Source organism: Halichoerus grypus, chromosome 12 (genome assembly GCF_964656455.1).
Source record: "Halichoerus grypus chromosome 12, mHalGry1.hap1.1, whole genome shotgun sequence".
Classification (NCBI taxonomy): Eukaryota; Metazoa; Chordata; class Mammalia; order Carnivora; family Phocidae; genus Halichoerus; species Halichoerus grypus.
The window spans coordinates 18821265-18844159 of NC_135723.1; the positions used below are offsets into that span (position 1 = coordinate 18821265).

Here is a 22895-nt window from a genome sequence, read left to right on the forward strand (position 1 = left end):
CCCTTTGCGTCAGAACTTCTTGTCCCCATCACATGGTAACCACTTCACAGCAGGAAGATGGATCGGCCACCCCCGCAATCAGGGAAGAAAACACCATCAACAGAATCCGCTCATTCTTCCGCCCTATAACGTTGACCCTCTGGGTGGCATTGCTAAGAGCACCTATGTTCTTTATAACACCATAGAACAGGTATATTTTCCCCTGCCAGACTTTGCGCGTTCTTCTCAGTTGATTTATTCACCCATGGCTTCATGCAGCCACTCAACAAAAATTGCTTGAGGGCCTCTCTGTGCCAGGATCTGTTTTAGGGGTAAACGCCTGCCTCGGTGGTGCTGGGGGGCGATTCTTATGTCCTGTGCTTGCAGCTACTCCACCAGGCTGGTCACTCCATAACCTTCTGTTGCTTTTTCATTGTCATTTGGCAGGTGTCTGCCTGCTTCTTCTCTCTAATTATGTACGGGGCGGAATTCAGTGCTTTGGGGATATGGATGATTATAGTGAATGGGCTCCTGGATGGGTCTATTATCTTGGTGAATGGTGCATTTTTTTTTTTTTTCAGTTCTTTTACTCTGGAGCTAGATATTTTTTTTTTTTTAATTTTATTTTTTTTTTAAAGATTTTATTTCTTTATTTGACAGAGAGAGAGAGCACAAGCAGGGGGAGAGGCAGAGGCAGAGGGAGAAGCAGACTCCCCGCTGAGCAGGGAGCCCAACACGGGGCTCCATCCCAGGACCCTGGGATCATGACCTGAGCCAAAGGCAGAAGCTTAACCGACTGAGCCACCCAGGAGCCCCTGGAGCTAGATATTTTAAAGTGAAACAATCCAGAAGGGGCTCAAGAGACAGAGTTGTTGGATGAGTCCCCAAACCTGGGAGCAAATGCAGTTGGGCTCTAGGGCCTCTGAGTGTGGAGCTTGACTGCTGTCAGCTGAGAGCCTCATGTCTGCCCTCAGCCAGGAAGCAGTACAGCGGGAATGAGAATTCTCATAGTCTCGTTCTTGGGCTAGTGCTTTTTCTGTCGACTCATTTGCCTAGGAGGGCTTAGCCCTTTTTGGACATTTATTGTGTTTTGTTGCAGGAATCCAACACAAGGCAGGTTTCTCAGGTAGTTATAGAAGGGGCTGTGACAGCTAAGTGGGGTGGGAGGCAGGGAGACCTGACAGCAGACAGAACAGTGAAGTGGCAGGAGAGTGGGTTTGAGGGACACTTTTTGTTTCCTTCCATTTTGTTCTGGGCTGGCCTTAGTCAGGATGTCTGGCCCTGAGTGCTGGTGGATTTTGTGTACTGGCAACGGCCAGGGGGAGGGGGAACCTGTATAGGTTCCTGACAGTCTGTGGGAAATAGGTGTGTGCGTGTGTGTGTGTGTGTGAGAGAGAGAGAGAGAGAGAAGGAAAGGGGATCACAGTAGGGGGGTGTGATATTTATTCTGATTGCCTATTCAAATCATTTTTTTTGAAATATCAGTTTTATTGAGGTATATTTGATAAATAAAATTGTAAGATATTTAAGGTGTACATCATGGTGATTTGATATATTCATATACATTGTGAAAGATCCCCCCATCTAGTTCATTAATACATCCATCCCCATACATATTTATCTTTTTTTCTTTCTTTCTTTTTTTTTTTTGCGAGACTATTTAAGTTCTACTCTCTTAGCAACTTTCACTTATACAATACAGTGTTATCAACTATGGTCACCATGTTTTACATTAGATCCTCACACTGTATTCATCTTATAGCTGAAAGTTTGTATTCTTTTACCAACCTTTCCCTTTTCCCTCACCCCCAGCCTCTGGCAGCCACTTCTACTCTTTGTTTCTATGAGTTTAACTTTTTTCCCACATATTCCACATAATTCCACATATAGGTGATACCATGCTCTATTTGTCTTCCTCTATCTGGCTTATTTCACTTAGCATAATGCTCTCAAGGTCCATCCACGTTATCACAAATGGCAGGGTTTCCTTCTTTGTCGTGGCTGAATACTATTCCACAGGCTATCCTTACACCACATCTTCTTCTTTTTTTTTAATTAACATATAATGTATTATTTGTTTCATGGGTACAGGTCTGTGATTCTTCAGTCTTACACAATTCACAGTGCTTACCATAGTACATACCCTCCCCAATGTCCATCACCCAGCCACCCCATCCCTCCCACCCCCCTCCACTCCAGCAACCCTCAGTTTGTTTCCTGAGATTAAGAGTCTCTTATGGTTTGTCCTCCTCTCTGGTTTTGTCTCGTTTTATTTGTCCTTCCCTTCACCTATGATCCTCTGTCTTGTTTCTCAAATTCCTCATATCAGTGAGATTGTATAATACTTGTCCTTCTCTGATTGACTTATTTCGGTCAGCATACACCCTCCAGTTCCATCCAAGTCGTTGCAAATGGCAAGATCTCATTCCTTTTGATGGCTGCATAATATTCCATTGTATATATATACCACCTTCTTTATCCATTCATCTGTCGATGGACATCTAGGCTCTTTCCACAGTTTGGCTATTGTGGACATTGCTGCTATAAACATTGGGGTGCACGAGCCCCTTCGGATCACTACATTTGTATCTTTGGGGTAAATACCCAGTAGTGCAATTGCTGGGTCATAGGTTAGCTCTATTTTCAACTTTTGAGGAACCTCCATACTGTTTTCCAGAGTGGCTGCACCAGCTTGCATTCCCACCAACAGTGTAGGAGGATTCCCCTTTCTCCACATCCTCACCAACAACTGTCATTTCCTGACTTGTTAATTTTAGCCATTCTGACTGGTGTGAGGTGGTATCTCATTGAGGTTTTGATTTGGATTTCCCTGATGCCGAGCGATGTTGAGCACTTTTTCATGTGTCTGTTGGCCATTTGGATGTCTTCTTTGCAGAAATATCTGTTCATGTCTTCTGCCCATTTCTTGTATTCAAATCATTTTCAAATGATTCAAATCATGGGGCATTTTCTTTAAAAATAAAAAGAAGTCCTAATAATAATAATAATTAAAAATAATAAAATCAGAACTAGAACTTGATGTGCATTGTTTAAAAAAATCCTTCTAAATACGTTCCTTTGATTTTAGAAGTTGGCTTTGGTCTCCGAATTCTGGAAGACGTAATGGAATATTAAAGATGGTCTGGAATGGCACCTTCATGGGTGTGATTTTTTTTTTTTTAGTATAGTTGACACACTATAAATTATACTAGTTTCAGCTATACAACATAGTGATTTGACAACTCTATACATGATGTTCTGCTCACCACAAGCGTAGCTAAGATCTGTCATCACACAAGGCTATTACAATACCATTGACTATATTCCCTGTGCTGTACCTCTCATCCTCATGACTTATGCATTCCATGACTGGAAGCCTGTGCCTCTCACTCCCCTTCACCCATTTTTGCCCATCCTCCTATCTCCCTCCCCTCTGGCAACCACCATTTTGTTTTTCTGTATTTATTGGTGTGATTTTTTTATTCATTTCACAGGCAGGAGAAACCTGCAATGCACAGTCAAATGAATTATTGCAGTCCACATGGAGCAGAGAGCAAGGCTGGATGGGGTGAGTACAGAGAGTGAAGGGTTTAGAAGCTGAGTTCACAGTCAGCAAAACTACCAACCCACTGTGAGGATTTTAGCAAAATAGGGTTCTTTCTGTTCCAGAATTTCATGATGCAGGTTCAAGTTTTACATGAATTCTGTACAATCAGAATTCCCATCTGCATGAATCATTGAGAGAAGAGGGTTTCCGATGGAATTATTCAGACAGACACGGTTCATCTTTCAAGTCAGTGATGGAAAATGATGATAGGGACTCCAGGATCAGATGGCCAAGGTTCAGAAATGTAATTCATTCACCATGAGGACATTTTGAAACTGAACTTAACATTGTCCAGGTTTAGGCCTTCTGTTTTGGTCACTTTTTAGTTAAAATGTCTGGTAAGCAATGTTTATCTTAGTAATGGCAGAGCTAATGTCTGAATAGGGACACCGCTAGAAAATTAATGCATAAGGTTTTTCTGTTTCTAATATAAAGGAGTCATCTATTAGCATAAACTATGCTTTGAAGATAGGGACTAGCACATGGAACGAATATTGTGAGCCTAGGATTCTATTGTGGAATACGGTATTTGTTACAGTGAAAGATGATTATCAAAATTCAAACATTCTGACTGAGTAGCACTGATGGGTAAAAGGAGAGGGATATCTTGGTTAAAGTACAGGATTGTTCTTGAAAATGTGAGTGTAATTAGGATTCCAGTAGGGTGCCTGTGTGGCTCAGTCAGTTAAGTGTCTGCCTTTGGCTCAGGTCATGACCTCAGGGTCCTGGGTTGAGCCCCGTGTTGGGAGCCTGCTTCTCCCTCTCCCTCTGCTGCTCTGCCCCGCCCCTGTGCGCTGTCTCTCTCTCAAATAAATATATATATATATTTTAAAAAGGATTCCGATGAATTATTTTGCTAACTGTTCTTTATTATACAAAATAATGTATTATAAATGGAAAAACTAATCTCTCTTCTTGAGAAAAAAATCATTTGAGAAAATCTTGCTTATAAAGGGTTCCTGGAAATTCCACAGAAGATCCTTTTTTTCTGTAGATTTGTTCATTTTCTCACTACCCCATAGACCTTTTTCTGATGTTTTAGTTTGATGTTCTAGATCTGACAGGGTGCTGCGTCCCTCAGATATGCAGAGTAAATCTTTCTTGTATGATTGCTTCATATTTTTAAAAAAGATGTATTTAAGACTTCTATTATAGACCCACTTTTATCATGGTGGGCGTTTAAGCTGTTTTCCACCTTTTTTGGAGAGCAAATTGACAATAAATATTCAGAACCTTAATCTACTGCACATCCTTTAGCTCAGTAATTTCACATCTGGAATTTTGTTCTGTTGCAATGATCAGAGATTAAAGACTAAACTGGTGTACAGAGATTTCATGTAAGAACATACATAATAAAATTGGAAATGAACAGGGGCACCTGGGTGGCTCAGTCATTAAGCGTCTGCCTTCGGCTCAGGTCATGATCCCAGGGTCCTGGGATCGAGCCCTGCATCAGGCTCCGTGCTCAGCGGGAAGCCTGCTTCTCCCTCTCCCACTCCCCCTGCTTGTGTTCCCTCCCTCGCTGTCTCTCTCTCTGTCAAATAAGTAAATAAAAATCTTAAAAAAAAAAAAAAAGAAAATTGGAAATGAACGACATCCAGTAGTGGGAAATAATTATGTTACAATATACCCACACAGTGAAATTTTATGTAGTCATTAAAGCCATGTTTGTATAGCCCATTTAGTGCTCTGATGTTAAATTAAAAAGAGAAGAAGTATGTAAAGTAATATAAGAGATATATTCCCAGTTTTCTTTTAACCAAAATAGTTTGAGGTATGATTTACATACAGTATGATCTTCCCTGTTCAGGTATGTACTTTGATTAGTTTTGACAAATGTGTACAGTCATTTAATAACCCCACAATCAAGATATAGACTCTACCACCCCAAAAAGTTTCCTTTTGTCCCTGGTAGTTAATACTCTTCCTCTATTCTCAGTCCTTGGCAAACTATAGTTTTGCGTTTTCCAGAATGTCAGATAAATGGAATCATGTTGCTCATTGCATCTGCCTTCCTTCATCTCTGAGATTCATCTGTGTTGTATGCATCGGTATTTCACTCCCCCTCCCTTTTATTTTTAGAGAGCGGGGGGGGGGGGGGGGGGAGGGGCAGAGGGGGTGGGAGAGAATCTTAAGGAGGCTTCACGCATGCCCAGCGCGGAGCCCCATGTGGGGCTTGATCTCACAACCCTGAGATCATGACCTGAGCTGAAATCAAGAGTCGGTCGCTTAACCGACTGAGCTGCCCAGGTGCCCCTTCACTCCATCTATTGTAGAACACCATTACGTTGTATAGACATTTGTTCATTCACTGGTCCATAGACATTTGGATTGTTTCCAGTTTCTGGGAATTGTGGACCAGTGAGTAGAGGACATAATATTTTTATATCTCTTGGATAGACACCATGGGAAGATTACTGGGTCATATGGTGAATGTAAGTTTAAGAAATTGCTAATCTCTTTTAAAGAGTGTCTGTACCATTTTGCATTCCTACCAGCAATGAGAGTTCCAATTGCTTTGCATCCTCTACACTCATGGAATCGTCTATTTTAAAATTTTAGCCATTCTAGTAGGTGTGTAATGGTATCTCATTTTCCTAGTAATTAATGCCAAGTATCTTTCCATGTGCTTATAAGCTATCCATGTATTTTCTCTAGTGAAATGTCTATTTAAGTCTCTTAAAATTGTGGTTGATTTTTTATTGAGTTTTGAGAGTTCTTTATATATGCTATATATAATTCCTTTGTCAGATATGTGATTTGCAAATAGTTTTCCCAGTTTATAGCTTGTCTTTTCAGTTTCCTAATAGTGTCTTTTTAATGAGCACAAGTTTTTAGTTTATCAACTTAGCTATTTTTAATTTTATGGTTCATGCTTTTTTGTAATACACTTCTTAGTTTGAATAGTTTTAGATTTATAAAAGAAATTGTGAAAATAACACAAAGAGTTCTCATACACCCCAAACCACTTTCCCTATATTAATGTAAATACGGTTCATTTGTCACAAGCAACGAATATGGTTTATGTTTTTTGTGTCTTATCTAGGAAGTCTTTGCTTGTCCCAAAGTCACAATGATTTACTGTAGAAATTTTCTGTAGAATGTTTTTATGTAGAAATTTTATAGTTTTAGCTTTTAGGTTTCAGTCTATGATGCATTTTCTTTTCTTTTCTTTTTTTTTAAAGATTTTATTTATTTATTTGACAGAGAGAGACAGCGGGGTGGTAGTGGGAGAGGGAGAAGCAGGCTTCCCATTGCGCAGGGAGCCTGATGCGGGGCTCAATCCCAGGACCCTGGGATCACGCGACCTGAGCCAAAGGCAGACACTTAACGACTGAGCCACCCAGGTGCCCCTATGATACATTTTCAATGAATTTTCGTGTATGATTTGAAATAATGTTGAGATTAATTTTTGTTTCTGTGTGGGCATTCAGTTTTTCCAGCACTATTTGCTGAATAGACCTTTAATTAATATATATATATTTATATTATGTACATCATATGTTTTTTATTTTATTATATATAATAAAACATTGATATATATAATATATATTTTTACGTTAATATTTACATATAATTTATGCATATTTATATAAATATAAAAAAGCCTGACTGCATTGTGGTTCCTCTTTTTCCATGTGGTTTAGTCCAGAAGTTGAGAATCCTATACTCTCTACTTCCGCATCTACTCTTACAATAAACCCCCATTACTTAACACAACTTGAGTGGATCTATGTTTCTTGCAACCTAAAGGAAACTTACTAGCAAGCAAACCTAACACAGTAAAAAAAAAATTACTTTTGTTCCTATTTTTAATTCCAGTACATTTTTTTAGCATCCATTGGGAAGTTCTGTTTCTTCTATTTTCTGGCTTTTATGGGGTGTGGATGAATGACTAAAGAAAATCGTGCGCTGGCCCCAAAATTTCTCTTCCAAGGTTTGGCCTCCATGTGTGAAACTAGAGCTATGTCTTTTATTATAACATTACAGTTCTGAGAGTTGTAAATACATTGCTAAGATCAAGGGATAACATACTAATATGTTAACCAGTTACTTATTTTTAAATTTATTTTGCATATTATCCCAGCTCAAAGTCCAGAGTTCTGAAAACAAGTAAATTCTGAAAGAGAGGGTTGCAAGTAGAAATTTTCTGAACAGATGCCAAGACCTGTACTTGTGAAACTGGTTATCAAAGATGGTAAAAGGGTTACCAAAGCTTGGTTTTGCATCCTTGATATGTAGCACATGATGGTGAAGGTCATAGACTAAGGAGTCAGAGTGCCTGTGTTTAAAGGCCATCTCCCTAACTTATGTGACCTTGAACAGATTACAAAGCCTCCTATGGTCTCAATTCTTTCTTCTGCCCACAGGGGCGATTGGGAGGCTCCTATCAGGTCATGTACCTGGTGCAGAGGAAGTGGTCAGTAGCTGTCAGTTCATCTCTTTGCTCCTTATAGTCCCAGCTCTTAGGCCAGGGGGCCTGGAGGCCTGAACTGCCTGCATTTTCAGGCTAATTGTTCACTTTGCTGTGAAGGCTTCCCATTTCACTGAGCCCTTGAGCCACCCCATCTGTTCAGTCATCTCTGTTTCCCCGTGTGGGTTCCCTCCTCCTTTTTAAGACCCTTAATTAGTTTTGGGTGATAGAATGAAAAGCACCACCTGAGCATCAGTTATTAGCAATAAGTGAGTTTCCTCTGAGTAGCTATTGTACACTAATTATTCCCACAAAAAGCTAGTTTTCTGCAGCTCTGATTACCTGCTAAATTATACCAATGCATATTTAAAAACTTTTTTTCCTTGTTGTTCTGAAATCATTTGCCTCAGGTTCATCTAGTGAAACCAGAAACACCTGCAATAACATTGAGATGAAATTCTTTTGTTTTACTTTTTTTCACTTTTTAACTCCGGTGCCTTTTTTTTTTTTATTTTTGTAGCATCCCTTTGGGAAGTTCTATTTCTGTTTTCCTCTGGCTCATGTTTCCTAAATGGACAATTCATTGTTTAATAGTTGCTATCTCTGGCAGGTGTTGCTCTTTGCCAGGGGTAGTATTGTCATGCGAGGCCTGGGGTGTTAATTCTTTCACTGACTTTTGCTCCACGTCCACATGATGTGGCAACAGGATAAAGAAGCTACTGAGTTGAACCAGCTAGAAATTCAATTCAACTAGATTAGATTAGCACCTGCTAGAGGCAATGGGCATAGTGGTTAGAGCAGGAGGCACAGAAATGAAGCACATTTCATTTGGCTGGGTATAAGAAAAAAATTCTTTCCAGCACTACAATCAAGTTTTCTGTGCTTTTGTTGAACCATGGGATAAGTGTATAACATACTACAAGCCCATATTACTTCGGATGTTTATTTTAATTGCACATTGGGTCTCAGAGATACCAGAGGGAGTGGTGTACATGCTTAGTCTAAAGGTGGCATGGCTATTTAGATCTGTGACTGACTTTTTTTCTTTATAACTTTTTGTACAACAGTTAATTTCATAATTAATTAGAAAACAGACTTGAAGATTGTAATTGGGAGGAAATCTGGTAAGGAGTCATTGCAGTTGGCCAGGAGAACTGAAAATGACAGGGATTAGTTTAGGCGTCAGGAAATGGAGAGATGAGGACAGCTTTGGGATTTTTAAAAAAATGCTTTTTGTTTAATTAATGTTCTATAAAAATAACTTTCTTTTTGGTGTATAGTGCTTTGAGTTTTAACGAATGTATAGAGTCATGTAGACACCACCCCAATTATACTGTAGAACAGTTCTGTCACCCCCAGAATTCCCTCATGTTGTAGTCAACCCCTCCCCCAAACCTAAGCCCTGACATCCACCCACCTCCATCTATAATGTCATACAAATGGAACCTTGCTGTAGTTAGCTTTCTGAGACTGGTTTCTTTCATTCAACAGAATGCCTCTTACAATACATCAATTTCTTAGTATTTCATTGTATGGATATACTAGGGTTCGTGTAACTTCATCTCCTGAAGGACATTTGAGTTATTCCATTTTGGTGGTTAGGAGTAGAACTGCTGTAAACATTTGTGTGCATGTTTTTGTGTAAATATAAGTTTTCACATCTTTAGAGTAAATAGCTAGGTGTGGGATTAATGGGTCATATGATGTGTATGTTTAACCTTATAAGAAACTACCAAACTATTTTCCAAGGTGGATGTGACATTTTGCATTCCCACCGGCAGTGCAGAGTTGCAGTTGGTCTGCATCCTTGCAAGTATTTGGTATTGTCTTACAAAGTAATTATTTCAGTAGGTGTATAGTGGTATCTCATTGTGGTTTTAATTTGCATTTCCCTAAAGGCTAATGATGTTGAGCATCTTTTCATGTACTTAAATATATGATATTCTGGATATGGGACCTTTGCTGGGTACATGATTTGCAAATATTTTCTCCCAGTCTGTAGCTTGTCTTTTTGTTCTTTTAACAGTGTCTTTTACAAAGCAAAAGTTTCAATATTGATGAAGTCCAATTTGATTTTTTTCTTTTAAATAAATCCAATTTATAAAGCTTATAACTTCAGACATAAATTTTTGCCTTTTATTGCCATGCATTTGCTATTAAATACTAGCATCATAATATTTTCAGGTTGCTCCTTATGGTTGTACAAGTTGTGCACTGCACAGTTCTAGGAGGCATGATTTATATGGACTACAGTGTGCATGGTAACCCCCAAAGCTGTGAGTGTACAAATTGTACAACCATACATTATCTCTTTGGGTGTCTCCTCTACTGCACAGACTGCTTTCATTGCTGTGGTTCTGTTTTACTTCTCTTGCCATTTATTTCTTATTATGTGGAGTCTATATGGCAGCTATATTTAAGAAGCTTCTGTATATGAATCATCTAAAGCTAACTTGTTCCTACTGACTCTCAACTAGCTGATGGCCCATCCTTGGGGTTCCACGAACATCATGCTTTCAGGCTTGTTTCCTTAGCTTTCTCTTTCTATTAATTTGCATTTATGGAAATTGGAAACTCCCTGCAGCCAGCCAGTTTTTACTGTCTACACAGCCATGGTTTTGAAACTCACATCCAAACAAATGACTAAAAACTTAAGATTTGTAGCATCATCCATTATGCCCTTCTGGATTTGCAAAAAAAAAAAGCATCAGAATATAAAAAGCAGGAGAAAAAAGCAACAGAATATAAAGACAGAAATGCCATTTGCAGGGAATATTTTGGCTATGAGTAATTCATTATTAACTCTGAGAAACTCTGAAGGGGCGCATGACCTCCCTCTGACAATAGGAATGTACCATTCAGTGTTAGGAGATTTATTATATTGTGAATACTTGCTCCCAGTTAAAGATGGGATCACCAACTGTTAATTGATCAACATTGTTGCAGCAGAACCAGGAAAATTCAACAGAACAGAACTGTTTTAGGTGTGCAACAACATCATTATCTTCATCATTAATACAAGCTCTAAAATGCTGCACTGGGATGCAGGGTTAGGGAAGGATGAGCAAGTATCCTGCTTTTGAGTTGTTTTTATTAAAAAATCAGGTGGATTATGTTTTTATGTAGAGAAGGCACATAATAAGATTGTATCTTGGGAATGAGCATAAGTTAAATGGAGAAGTTGGTAAAGAGGGCTTAAGGTTTGGGAGGAGTGGGTGTATAATATCACAGGAAAGTAAAAAGATTATTTGAGAAGGTATCACTGGGGCGCCTGGGTGGCTCAGTCGGTTAAGTATCTGCCTTCAGCTCAGGTCATGGTCCCAGGGTCCTGGGATAGAGCCCCGCATCAGGCTCCCTGCTCAGCGGGGAGTCTGCCTGTCCCTCTCCCTCTGACCCTCCCCTCGCTCGTTCTCTCTCTGTCATAAATAAATAAAAATTAATAATGATAATAAAGAAGGGATCATTGCTTGGACAATCCAAAGAAATGAGTTGAGAGATAAGGGGAGGGACTTATTTACTGAGGGGCTATTGATCCCACTCTTGAGAAATGGTAGTATACAAAAAGGTGGAACCAACAAGTGTTTTTTTGTTTGGTAAGTAAGCCCAGGAAGGTATTACAGGAAAGGTGATCTTTCCAGGTGTCTTCCACCTAGCTGACCTCTTCATAATAGCTACAGTATGATTTCAGAAAGCATCCTGTTTTTCACCATTAAAGATGGTGAAAAATTTATGATGCTAGGCTTAGGCTGTGTGTGTGTTTAAATAGATATGTCCTTTATCAAGTTGATTAAATCTCCCTGTATTCCTAGTTTGTTGGGAGGATTTTTTTTATTTTTTATCAATGGGTGTTAGGTTTTGCCAAATGCTTTCTTTTCATCTGTTGTTAAGATTATATGATTTTCCTTCTTTAGCTTGTTGTGATGGATTACACTAATTGATTTTTGGATATTGAAGCAGTCTTGCATACTTGCACTAAATCTCTCTTGGTTATGGGTATATAATTCTTTTTATACATTGTTGGATTTGATTTGCTAACATTTTATTGGGGATTTTGCATCTATGTAAATGAAAGATACTGGTCTCCAGTTTTCCTTTCTTATAATATCTTTATCTTGTTTTATGAATGCTGGCCTCCTAGAATGAGTTAGGAAGTATTCCCTCTGCTTTTATTTTCAGGAAGAGATTATAGAGGATTAGCATCATATTTCCTTTAAATGTTTGGTAGAATTCATTTGTGAAACCATCCAGACCAGATACTTTCTTTTTGGAAGGTTATTCTTGATTATATTTATTTAATATGTATAGGCCTATCTAATTAATCTATTTTTCCTTGTATGAGTTTTAGTAGTTTGTGTCTTTTAAAGAATTGATCTATTTCATCTAAGTTATGAAATTTGGGGGCATAGGGTTGTTCATAACATTTTTTATTATCCTTTTGATGTTCATGGAATTAGTAGTGGTTACCCCTCTTTCATTTCTGATATTAGCAATTTGTGCCTTTTTTTTTTTTTTTTTTGGATAGCTTGGCTAGGGGTTTATTAATATTATTGATCTTTTCAAAGAACCAGCTTTTGATTTCTCTATTGATTTTCTTTTTTTAAAAAAAGATTTTATTTATTTATTTGAGAGAGAGAGAGTGCACACAAGTGGGTGGGGGGGAGGGCAGAGGGGGAGGGAGAGGAAGAAGCAGACTCTTCACTGAGCAGGGAGCCCAACTCGGGCCCTCTGTTGATTTTCTTTAATAATTTCCTTTTATTTTATTGATACCTGTTCTAATTTTTTATTATTTCTTTTCTTCTGCTTGCTTCAGCCTTCATGTACCTCTTCCTCTAGTTTCCTAAGGTGGAAGTTTAGGCTACTCATTTAAGATCTTTCTTCTTTTCTAATATATGCATTCAATGCTGCAAGTTTCAGTTTAAGATTTCACTGCCTCCCACACATTTTAATAGTTGTATTTTCATTTTCATTTAGCCCAAACTACTTTTTTTTCTTCCAAAATTTTATTTAAATTCAAGTTAGTTAATATATAGTGCAGTATTAGTTTCAGGAGTAGAATTTAGTGATTCATCACTTACACGTAATACCCAGTGCTCATCACAACAAGTGCCCTCCTTAATACCCATCACCCATTTAGCCCATCCCCTGCCCACCCCTTTCCATCAACCTTCAGTTTGTTCTCTGTAGTCAAGAGTCTCTTATGGTTTGTCTCTCTCTCTCTCTGTTTTTTATCTTATTTTATTTTTCCTTCCTTTCCCCTATGGGGAAATCTTTAAATCTGTTTTGTTTCTTAAATTCCACATATGAATGAAATCATCTGATATTTGTCTTTCTCTGACTGACTTATTTTGCTTAGCATAATACCCTCTAGTTCCAGCCACGTCATTGCAAATGGCAAGATTTCATTCTTTCTGATGACTGAGTAATATTCCATTGGGAATATCCAGAAGATATTCCATATCTTCTTTATCCATTCATCTGTAGATGGACATCTGGGCTCTTTCCATAGTTTGGCTATTGTGGACATTGCTGCTATAAACATTGGGGTGCATGTACCCACTTGAATCAGTATTTTTGTATCCTTTGGATAAATACCTAGTAGTGCAATTGCTGGGTCATAGGGTAGTACTATTTTTAACTTTTTGAGGATCTTCCATACTGTTTTCCACAGTGTCTGCACCAGTTTGCATTCCCACCAACAGTGTAAGAGTGTTCCCCTTTCTCTGCATCCTCACCAACATCTGTTGTTTTTTGTGTTATTAATTTTAGCCATTCTGACAGGTGTGCGGTGGTATCTCATTGTGGTTTTGATTTGTATTTCCCTGATGCTGAGTGATGTTGAGCATTTTTTCATGTGTTTGTTTGCCATTTCTATGCCTTTTTTGGAGACATGTCTGTTCATGTCTTCTGTCCATGTCTTAACGGGATTATTTATTTTTTTGGGTGTTGAGTTTGATAATTTCTTTATAGATTCTGGATACTAGCCCTTTATCCATCATGTCATTTGCAAATATCTTCTCCCATTTCACAGGTTGCCTTTTTGTTTTGTTGAATGTTTCCTTCACTGTTAGGAAGATAACTTCTTGTTAGCTTTTATCTTGGTGAAGTCCCAAGAGTTCATTTTTGCTTTTGTTTCCCTTGCCTCCAGAGATGTGTCTAGTAAGAAGTTGCTACAGCTGAGGTCAAGTCCAAAATACTTTTAAATTCCTTCTTTGACCTATGTGTTATTTAGGAGTATGTTGTTTAATCTCCAAATATTTGGGGATTTTTCCAGCTATCTTTCAGTTATTGATTTCCAGTTTAATTCCAGTGTGGCCTGAGAGCATATTTTGTATGGTTTCTGTTCTTCTAAATTTGCTAAGGCATGTTTTATGGCACAGAATGTGGTCTGTCTTGGTGAATGTTCTGTGTGAACCTGAGAAACAAGTTTTTTCAACTATTGTTGGATGAAATATTCTATACGTATCGGTTGGATCTGGTTAATTGATGCTGTTGTTTAGTTCATCTGTATCCTTAAATATATCCTTCTGGATCTGCCAATCACTGACAGAAGGGTGTTGAAGTCTCCAACTATAATAATGGATTTTTCTCTTTCTCCTTGAAGTTCTATGAGTTTTTCCATCAAGTATTTTGATGCTCTTTTGTTGGGTATAGATAAGTTAGGGATTGTTATGCCTTCTTGGAGAACTGACCCCTTTATCATTATATAATGACCTTCTTTACTCTATGAATTTTTTTGTTCTGAAGTCTGCTTTGTCTGAAATTAATATAATTATTCCAGCTTTCTTTTGATTAGTGTTAGCATGGTATATCTTTCTTCATCCTTTTACCTTTAATCTATCTTTATATTTAAAGTGAGTTTCTTGTAGACAATATATAGTTGGATCTTGTTTTTGTATCTCCTCTGACAATCTTTGATTTTTAATTGGTATATTTAGACCATTCACATTTGATGTGATTATTGATATAGTTGGATTAATATCTATCATGTTTGTAACTTTTTCCTATTTACTGCATTTATACTTTGCTTCTTTTTAATCTTCCCCTTTTTTCTGCCTTCTCTGATTTTAATTGAGCAGTTTATATTATTCCATTTTCTTCTTTCTCTTAGCATCTTGATTATACTTCCATTTAAAAAAAGTTGTAATAGTTTCCCTTTTGTTTGCATTACACATTTACAACTAATCAAAGTCCACTTTCAAATACTATACTACTTCACAGGTAGTATGTGCTGCTACACATACTACCTGTGAAGTAGTATAGTACTTCTACTCACAGTAGTACTATAGTACTACTACTGTGAGGTAGTGCAGGTACCTTATAACAGAGTGTTCCCAATTCGTCCCTCCCATCCCTTCTAATACTGATGTCATCTGCTTCACTTATCCACATGCTATAATCACCCAATATATTGCCGCTTTTATTACTTCAAATGAAAGGTTATCTATTAGATTGATTAGGAATGAGTTAGCCTGGCTGTGTTCAATGTTTTCTGTAGCTAATGGTTCCAGAGGCTTAAGTTTCTTTGTTTCCCTACTCGCTGCCCACCCCCACTCCAGTTTATTGTCTTTGGGTTTCCCTAAGACTTTCTTCATAAACAGAATTTGTGTCTTGTGCTTCTCTCAGTTGTAATCTACTTTTATTATATTAGAGCCCAGTTGATGTGGTGGTAAGACAGCAGGAAAACTTTATAATTTTATATTAAATCTCAATTTTTTTTAGCGGTCTGAGTCTCTAGGTTATGACCTTCTGAACCATTTCTTAGCCTTTTTTCTCCTCTTATAGGAGATAGGAAGGCTAGAGGGGACTGGAGTTGTCTTAATTGCCCTCTCACCAGGCTGGCTAAGCCTCTGATAATTTCCCTTTAGGGTTGGCCTTTGTTATGGAGAAAATCTGGGTGTAGTTCAAAATTACTTTTTCCCTCCAGTACCAGAAAGATAGATAAGAGAAGTTTTTTCTCCCAATTTTTATCTTGAGAGCATGATGGGCTTCTAGAGATAAAACCCATGAAAGTGTGGAAGTTTCCTAAAACTGAGCCCCCATGGTTTTTAAGTCTGAAATTAGTCCACACTCAGCCTCCAGGAATGCATCAATTATGGTTTAAATATTCCTACCACTTACTAGCTCTAATGGCTTCTGCTCCCAGTAACCTGATCTCAATCTTGGTTCTCTGTATTCTCCTGTCTCTCTAGTGTTAGGGTGGCACTTTGCCATGTGACCCCAATTTTCTGTTGGATCTAAGAAGTCATTGATTTTTCAGTTTGGTCAGTTTTTATCTTGTTGTGAAGATGGGAGTGATGGCTTTCAAATTCTTTTCATGTTGGGACTGGGAACCTTCTGGGACTGTCATCGGATATATATTATGGGACATGAAGTAGGTCAAAAAGGAAACCTCCTTTGTGTGGATCCCAGGTAATGTATTGCACTATGACTTCCAACTCTTTGCTGTCACTTTAAAAAAAAAGTAAACAATTAGCAAACAAATAAAATAAAGAATAAATTCAGCAAAAGTTAAAAAAATAGACAAAATGGTAAAAAACAAAGTTCAGTTTTAAAACAAATTTCATAGCCCTTTCTTTGAAATATTCAAGTAAACAGTAGTATACAGGTGCCCTGTGCAAAGGAAGTGACAACAATGACTGCTCTCTCAAGGACATCTTGTGATATTGAGCTGGATGAACTTTGGAAATGACCTAAGAACCTACAGAGGAGTCAACAAACTATAACCCACCAGCCACATCTGGCATACCATCTGCTTTTATATGGTCGACAGGCTGAGAGTGACTTTTATATTTATAAATAATTGGAAAATAAAAGAAAAAGAAGAATATTTCATGATACATGAAAGTTACATGAAATTCAAATTTCACTGTCCACAAATAATGTTTTATTGGAACCTAGCCATACTCATTTGTTTACATATTGTCTATATGCTCTCGAGCTATAATGGCAGAATTGAGTAGTTGCCCTGTGAGACTCTGTATGGCACTCTCATCACTTTGGACTAATGCTTGGCACCCTACAAATTGCAGTGGGGCAGTTATAACTCTCCAACATTTTAAACGTCATATGATGACATCCCTCCCTCCCTTCCTCCCACCAACCTTCCTTCTTTTGTTTGTTTCTTCCTTTCTTCCTTCTTTTCCTCATTTCCTCCCTTTCTTTCTTTCTTTCTCTTCCCCTCATTTATTCATTTACATTTACAGTAAATATCCATTAAGTCAAAACAAGAAAGGAGGGCGCCTGGGTGGCTCAGTTGGTTAACCGACTGCCTTCAGCTCAGGTCATGATCCTGGAGTCCCGGGATCGAGTCCCACATCGGGCTCCCTGCTCAGCAGGAAGTCTGCTTCTCCCTCTGACGCTCCCCCCCTCATGCTCTCTCTGTCTCTATCTCATTCTCTCTCTCAAATAAATAAATAAAATCTTTAAAAAAAAAAAACAAGAAAGGAAAAGTGGACTTTGAATCATGCTTTTAAGACACAATGGAGGGGCGCCTAGGTGGCTCAGTCGGTGAAGCGTCTGCCTTCGGCTCAGGTCATGATCCCAGGGTTCGGGATCGAGCCCCGCATTGGGCTCACTGCTCCGCGGGAAGCCTGCTTCTCCCTCTCTTTCTACTGTTTCCCCCTGCTTGTGCTCTCTCACTGTCTCTGTCAAATAAAAAAAAAAAAGACACAATGGAGTGTGCATGATTTTGTTATAGAATTAGGTGGCAAAGCATTCTGCATATTGTGCAATGACATAGTTATGCTAAAAGAATACAATATATGTCAACCAGATTAATCATCACAATATCCCTAGCTCACAGGAAAGCAATGGTTGAAAAATTAGAAAAACTTAAACAGTTTCTCATCACAGTAGGATTTCTTCACAAAAATAAATCAATGAGGGGCACTTGGGTGGCTCAGTGAGTTGGGTGTCTGCCTTTAGCTCAGGTCATGACCTGGAACCCTGGGATCGAACCCCACATTGGGCTCCCTGCTCAGCGGGGAGCCTACTTCTCCCTATCTCTCTGCCTGCCCCTCTCCCTGTTTGTGCTCTCTCTCTGTCAAATAAATAAATAAAATCTTAAAAAAAAAATAAAACAATGAAAATGATCCTGCTACCAAAGAACATTTCTGAGTGGCCCACTTGTTAGCCAAGCAAGGAAAGCCATTTTCGAACGGTGAATTAACTAAATTATGATTGATTGCAGCAGCGAAGGAAATGTGTCCAGAGAAAATAAACTTGTTGAGACTTTTAGCCTTTCAGTGAAGTGTACTGAATGTAAAGTGTTCAAAGCCTGTGGTTATTTATTGTGTTATTCATTAGCAGGTACTTTGTAGAAAATACTTGAATCTATCATGTGTAGCTCCACCCAGTAGCTCCATTGGTGAACTCATTTGCTCTCATGGATGTAACTATAGTTGGATCCATGAATTTTTGCCAGAAAAAGAAACTGAATACCCTGACTTGTGCCAAACAGCAGTTCAATGGCAGTGGTAAAGTTTTACTGCGATTTTTTAAGCTCGGGGCTAAGATTGAAATTTTTTGCAATGAGAAGCATTGCCTTCAGCCAATACTACTGAACACTGAGTGGCTCTGAAAATTAGTTTTTGCTGCATTCTTGATTTTTTTAATGAATTCAAACTAAAATCACAAAGCCAAACAACACTCATATGAAAAACTTACACTGCTGTAAGTCATTTTGACAATTAACATTGTTTGAGTCTCAGCCTGCCTTATACACTTACAGTGGTGTCAAAAGATAAAACAAGAAGTGAGATCTCCATTTCCATGCAAATTTGCAGTGGGTATGTTTTCTGAGTTCAAACTGGTTCCAGCAGCAGTTTTTGGACCAAAATGCAAGTGTAAAGAAACTTTCCATATTTCAAAATCCATTTAACTGAGCAATTGAGGAGTTTACGTCTTACCTTCAATTGGAAGTGATTAATCTGCAAAGTAATGATATGCTAAAAGACAAATATCAACAGAAAAATTTAATAGAACTCTATAAATGCCTTTCAAGCAGTCAGTATGCTCAATTAAAATTATATGCTCATGAATTGATATCAGTATTTGGTAGGACTTTCCTGTGTGAGAAGACATTTTCAAAGATGCAATATTCATTTTTGAATTGAAATACTCAGTGAGGTAAAATCTCATTACAGATCAGTGTTAACAGATGAGCATTAGCGATGATGTGCCAATTATATTTGAGCCCCAATTAAATGAAATCTTATCACCCCCAAAAGAATGTTTTTTCTTCCCATTATAGACCTATATAAAAAATTACATTATAGGTTTATTAAAAAAAATGTACCAAGTTATTATTGTGTTTTAAATTTGTCAGTAAAAATGTGTGGAAATTTGTTTCTTTCTCTTTATATAAGTATCTATATAACATTCTTGATTTTGCTTCTTGGTCCACAAAGCCTAAAATATTTACTATCTGTCCCTTTACAGAAACTGTTTGCTGACCCCTGACCTAGACACTCTTGACTTCCTATGTGCTAAAAGACAGTCTGAGGTCCTCAAATGAAGAAGCCCCAGGCACAGAGCCAATAATCTACAAAGATCCTTGTACATTATAAATGGAACAAAGGAAGCATTTAGGGGTTAGTCAGCTACCATGTCAGACTATCTCCCAGTAAAAGCTGGCACATGAACAAAATAGGGTACCTCTTTTGCAACACATCTGTATTAGTTTCTTAGAGCCGCTATAATAAAGTATCACAAACTGGAGGCTTGAAACAATAGAAACTTATTCTCCCCCAGTTCTGGAGATCAAAAGTCTGAAATCAAGCTGTTGGGAGGGCCATGCTTCTTCTGAAGCTTCTAGAAAAGAGTCCCATTTTGGCTCTTTCTAGCTTCTGTTGTTGCCAGTAATCCTCAGCATTTCTTGGTTTGTAGCTTCATCACTCCTGTTTCTACCTCTGCTGTCACATGGAGTCTTCCCTGTGTCTCTGTGTCCAAATCTTCTCTTTTTATAAGGATATCAGTCATGTTGGATTTAGGGCCCACTCCGATCCAGTATAATTTCATCTTATCTTAACTGATTACATCTGCAAAGACCCTCTTTTCAATAAATGTTAAATTCTGAGGTTGTAAGTGGACATGAATTTGGCAGGGGTGGGGGCTACAATTCAACTTAGTATGTTTTAGCAGTAAAAGGAGGAAGTGATCAGAATGGTTCCTGGCTAGAAATCTTCAGTACATGTAGTAGACAGAATAATGTTCCTTCTTCTGAAGGCATTTACATTCTAATCTCTAAAATATGTGAATATATTGCTTTATATCTCAAAAAGGACTTTGCTGATGTAATTAAGCTGAGAATTTTAAGATGTGGAGATTATGCTTGATGATCTGGATGTGCACAGTGTAGTCACAAGGGCCTTTATAAGAGGGAGACAGGAGAGTTGAAGGCAGAAGAAGATGGAAACAATGAGCTTCGAAGAAGGAAGAAGGGACAATGAGCCAAGGAATGCTGGCAGCCTCCAGAAGCTGGAAGACAAAAGGAGATGGATTCTCTGTGGAGCTTCCAGAAGGAATGCAGCCCTAGCCACACCTTAATTTTAGCCTCATCAGAGTCATTTTGGACTTCTGACCTCCCAGAACCATAAGAGAATAATGGTGTATGATTTTAACTTGCTAAGTTTGTGGTAATTTGTCATAACAGCAGAGAAAGCAAGGAAGAGAGCTGGCTAGGCTTGTTTCCTAGCTAGGAGGGTGAGTCCTGGTTATGGCTGAAGGGAAGAAAGCAGTAGAGAAATGAAGATAACATCTGGGGCCAATGAGGGCAACAGTGGAGAAATGGAGGGAAGGATGGATGCGAGAAAGATCGTGGAGGAATTGGTGATGGTGCACCTGGGGCAATGAGAAGTCATACCGTCCCCTGTGCTTCTGCTCTGTTCCAGGCATGTGGTTTTTAGATGATAGTAAAAGACAGATGAATTCCATTTCGGGCCTGAGATTTTAAATAAAAGTGATTTAAGTTTGTAGGAAAAAGGTGGTGTTTTCTTAAATTAATGACAGAACTTAGGATTTACATGCAATTTTCCAGATTCAGAACATTCCCAAGTGATCCTCATAATCATCGTTCCTTCCAGATGGCTTCCTACACAGATGCCCTTGTTCATAAGGCAGAACACAACAATGCTGAAAGGATCTCTCAAAGTTTTGAATTTAGGGGTGTTAAAGGCTTCACTTTGGCTTGGGAGCTAAGAAATATTTGTAGCCCAGCAAAAGTTTCAGAGGCGGGATGTTCCCTGAAAAGGATGATTTGCCCACAAGCATAGAAAGTATCAGGTCAGGAAAAAGAAGTTGAGCATTACTCGCTATGGATCTTGGATGAGAATCACTAGGCTAAAAATAAACTCTGCTAGCCAGCTCATTCTGTCATGACCCCACACTTCTTAGGAAATAGTAATGCTGAAACTATTTTTCAAACAGATACCAAATTAAGAAAACCATGCCAAACAGGGGATAAAAGATCAGATGCTCAGAAAACGACTTCAGAACTGTTTTAAAATTATAAAAACAATCTTGTATTTGAAAAATAAATTCTGATAGCCACAAGTTTCTTTAACTCTTGGTTTTATTTATTTATTTTAAAGAGGAACACTATTTTATAGGAGGGAGGTTATCCACAACGCCAGCATTGTGTCCCTAGAGATTAAAAAAAATGAAACGTCTGTCTTCCTGGAATGGATATAGGAAGTTACTATCCACTCATAGGTGAGTAGATAAGATCAGAGTTTTTTAAACTTGGCTACCAGTGATTCTGAAGTCCTTTCTTCCAGTTAGAGAGCTTTAAAAAATACTGATGCCCAGGCCCCAAATCCTGATATTCTGATATAACTGGCTGAGAAACAGGACCAGATGGGGCCTGGAGTTCCTTGAAAACGTAAAAATTCATTGACTGACAGAAATTTTATAATTATGGTCACTTAATTTTAATAAAGTGGTGATATTTATGGTCACTTAATTTTAATAAAATTGTGATCTAATTTTATAATTATAGTCAGAATTCTTATCATTATGACCATTTTAATGGGCTAAACTCTTTAACAGATTTCATTTAGCAAACATTTATCACATACTAAGTACGCAGTACTCTTAAGAAACCTCAGTTCTTTTTTTTTTAAGATTTATTTATTTATTTATTTATTTGATGGCGGGGGGAGAGAGAGCGAGCACAGGAGTCAGGTTGGCAAGTCAGAAGGGCATTTTCAGACACAGGGAAAGCATGTGAAAAATCATAGACATGAGACAGCATGTTCAGGAGATGATTATTAATATTGCTAGAGGGTAACATTTGGAAGATATATCAGGAGTTGGGAATTGGCAGAAGGTAGGAGGTGAGGCTAGAGAGTCAGGCTCGTCCCAAGAATGGGGCTGGTGGGGGGATCCTTTCAAACATTCAAGCCACGGGGAGCACATTCTGGAGCCAGCTGACAACTGCTGGAAGGTTCTCAAAGCTGGGACATGGTCAGACTTACTTTTTTGCAGGATCCCTCTGGCAGCCCTGGGGAAGAAGGAGTGACACTGGAGGCAAGGAGATGAATAAGGAGGCTGTTGTTAAATCCAGCTGGAAGACTTGAACTAGACTCATGAGTAGAGAGGAAGGGATAGATCTAAAACATATCATGGAGGCAAAATGAACAAGACCTGGCCAAGGGGTGCTAGATACAAAGGAGACAGGGAGTCAAATTGAGTTCCAGGTTTTTTGATTTTCCAGCCACATAGCTTATGATACCTATCAGGCTCTAAACATTAAAGGACAATTTATTTTATAGACTTAGTCATATTGGAGCAGATATCTTCAGGCTTTGCTCAGCAGCATGGAATGTGTACTATGTTTCTGCAGGTCATCCTAGGCTCACATGCACGAATGTGGGCATAAGGCGATAGAGTGTGTGT

The 22895-nt window shown here is 38.4% G+C and overlaps 1 long non-coding RNA gene across 3 annotated transcripts in view; it reads left to right on the forward strand.

Annotated features, from left to right (window-relative positions):
• The window catches only part of LOC118546359 (uncharacterized), a 566662-nt gene that overhangs the window by 222039 nt on the left and 321728 nt on the right, over positions 1–22895 (forward strand). For all 3 annotated transcript variants that reach the window (XR_013443080.1, XR_013443082.1, XR_013443081.1), the window contains one exon: positions 3474–3547. This is a non-coding gene — a long non-coding RNA (uncharacterized LOC118546359). The remainder of the gene's footprint in view (positions 1–3473; positions 3548–22895) is intronic.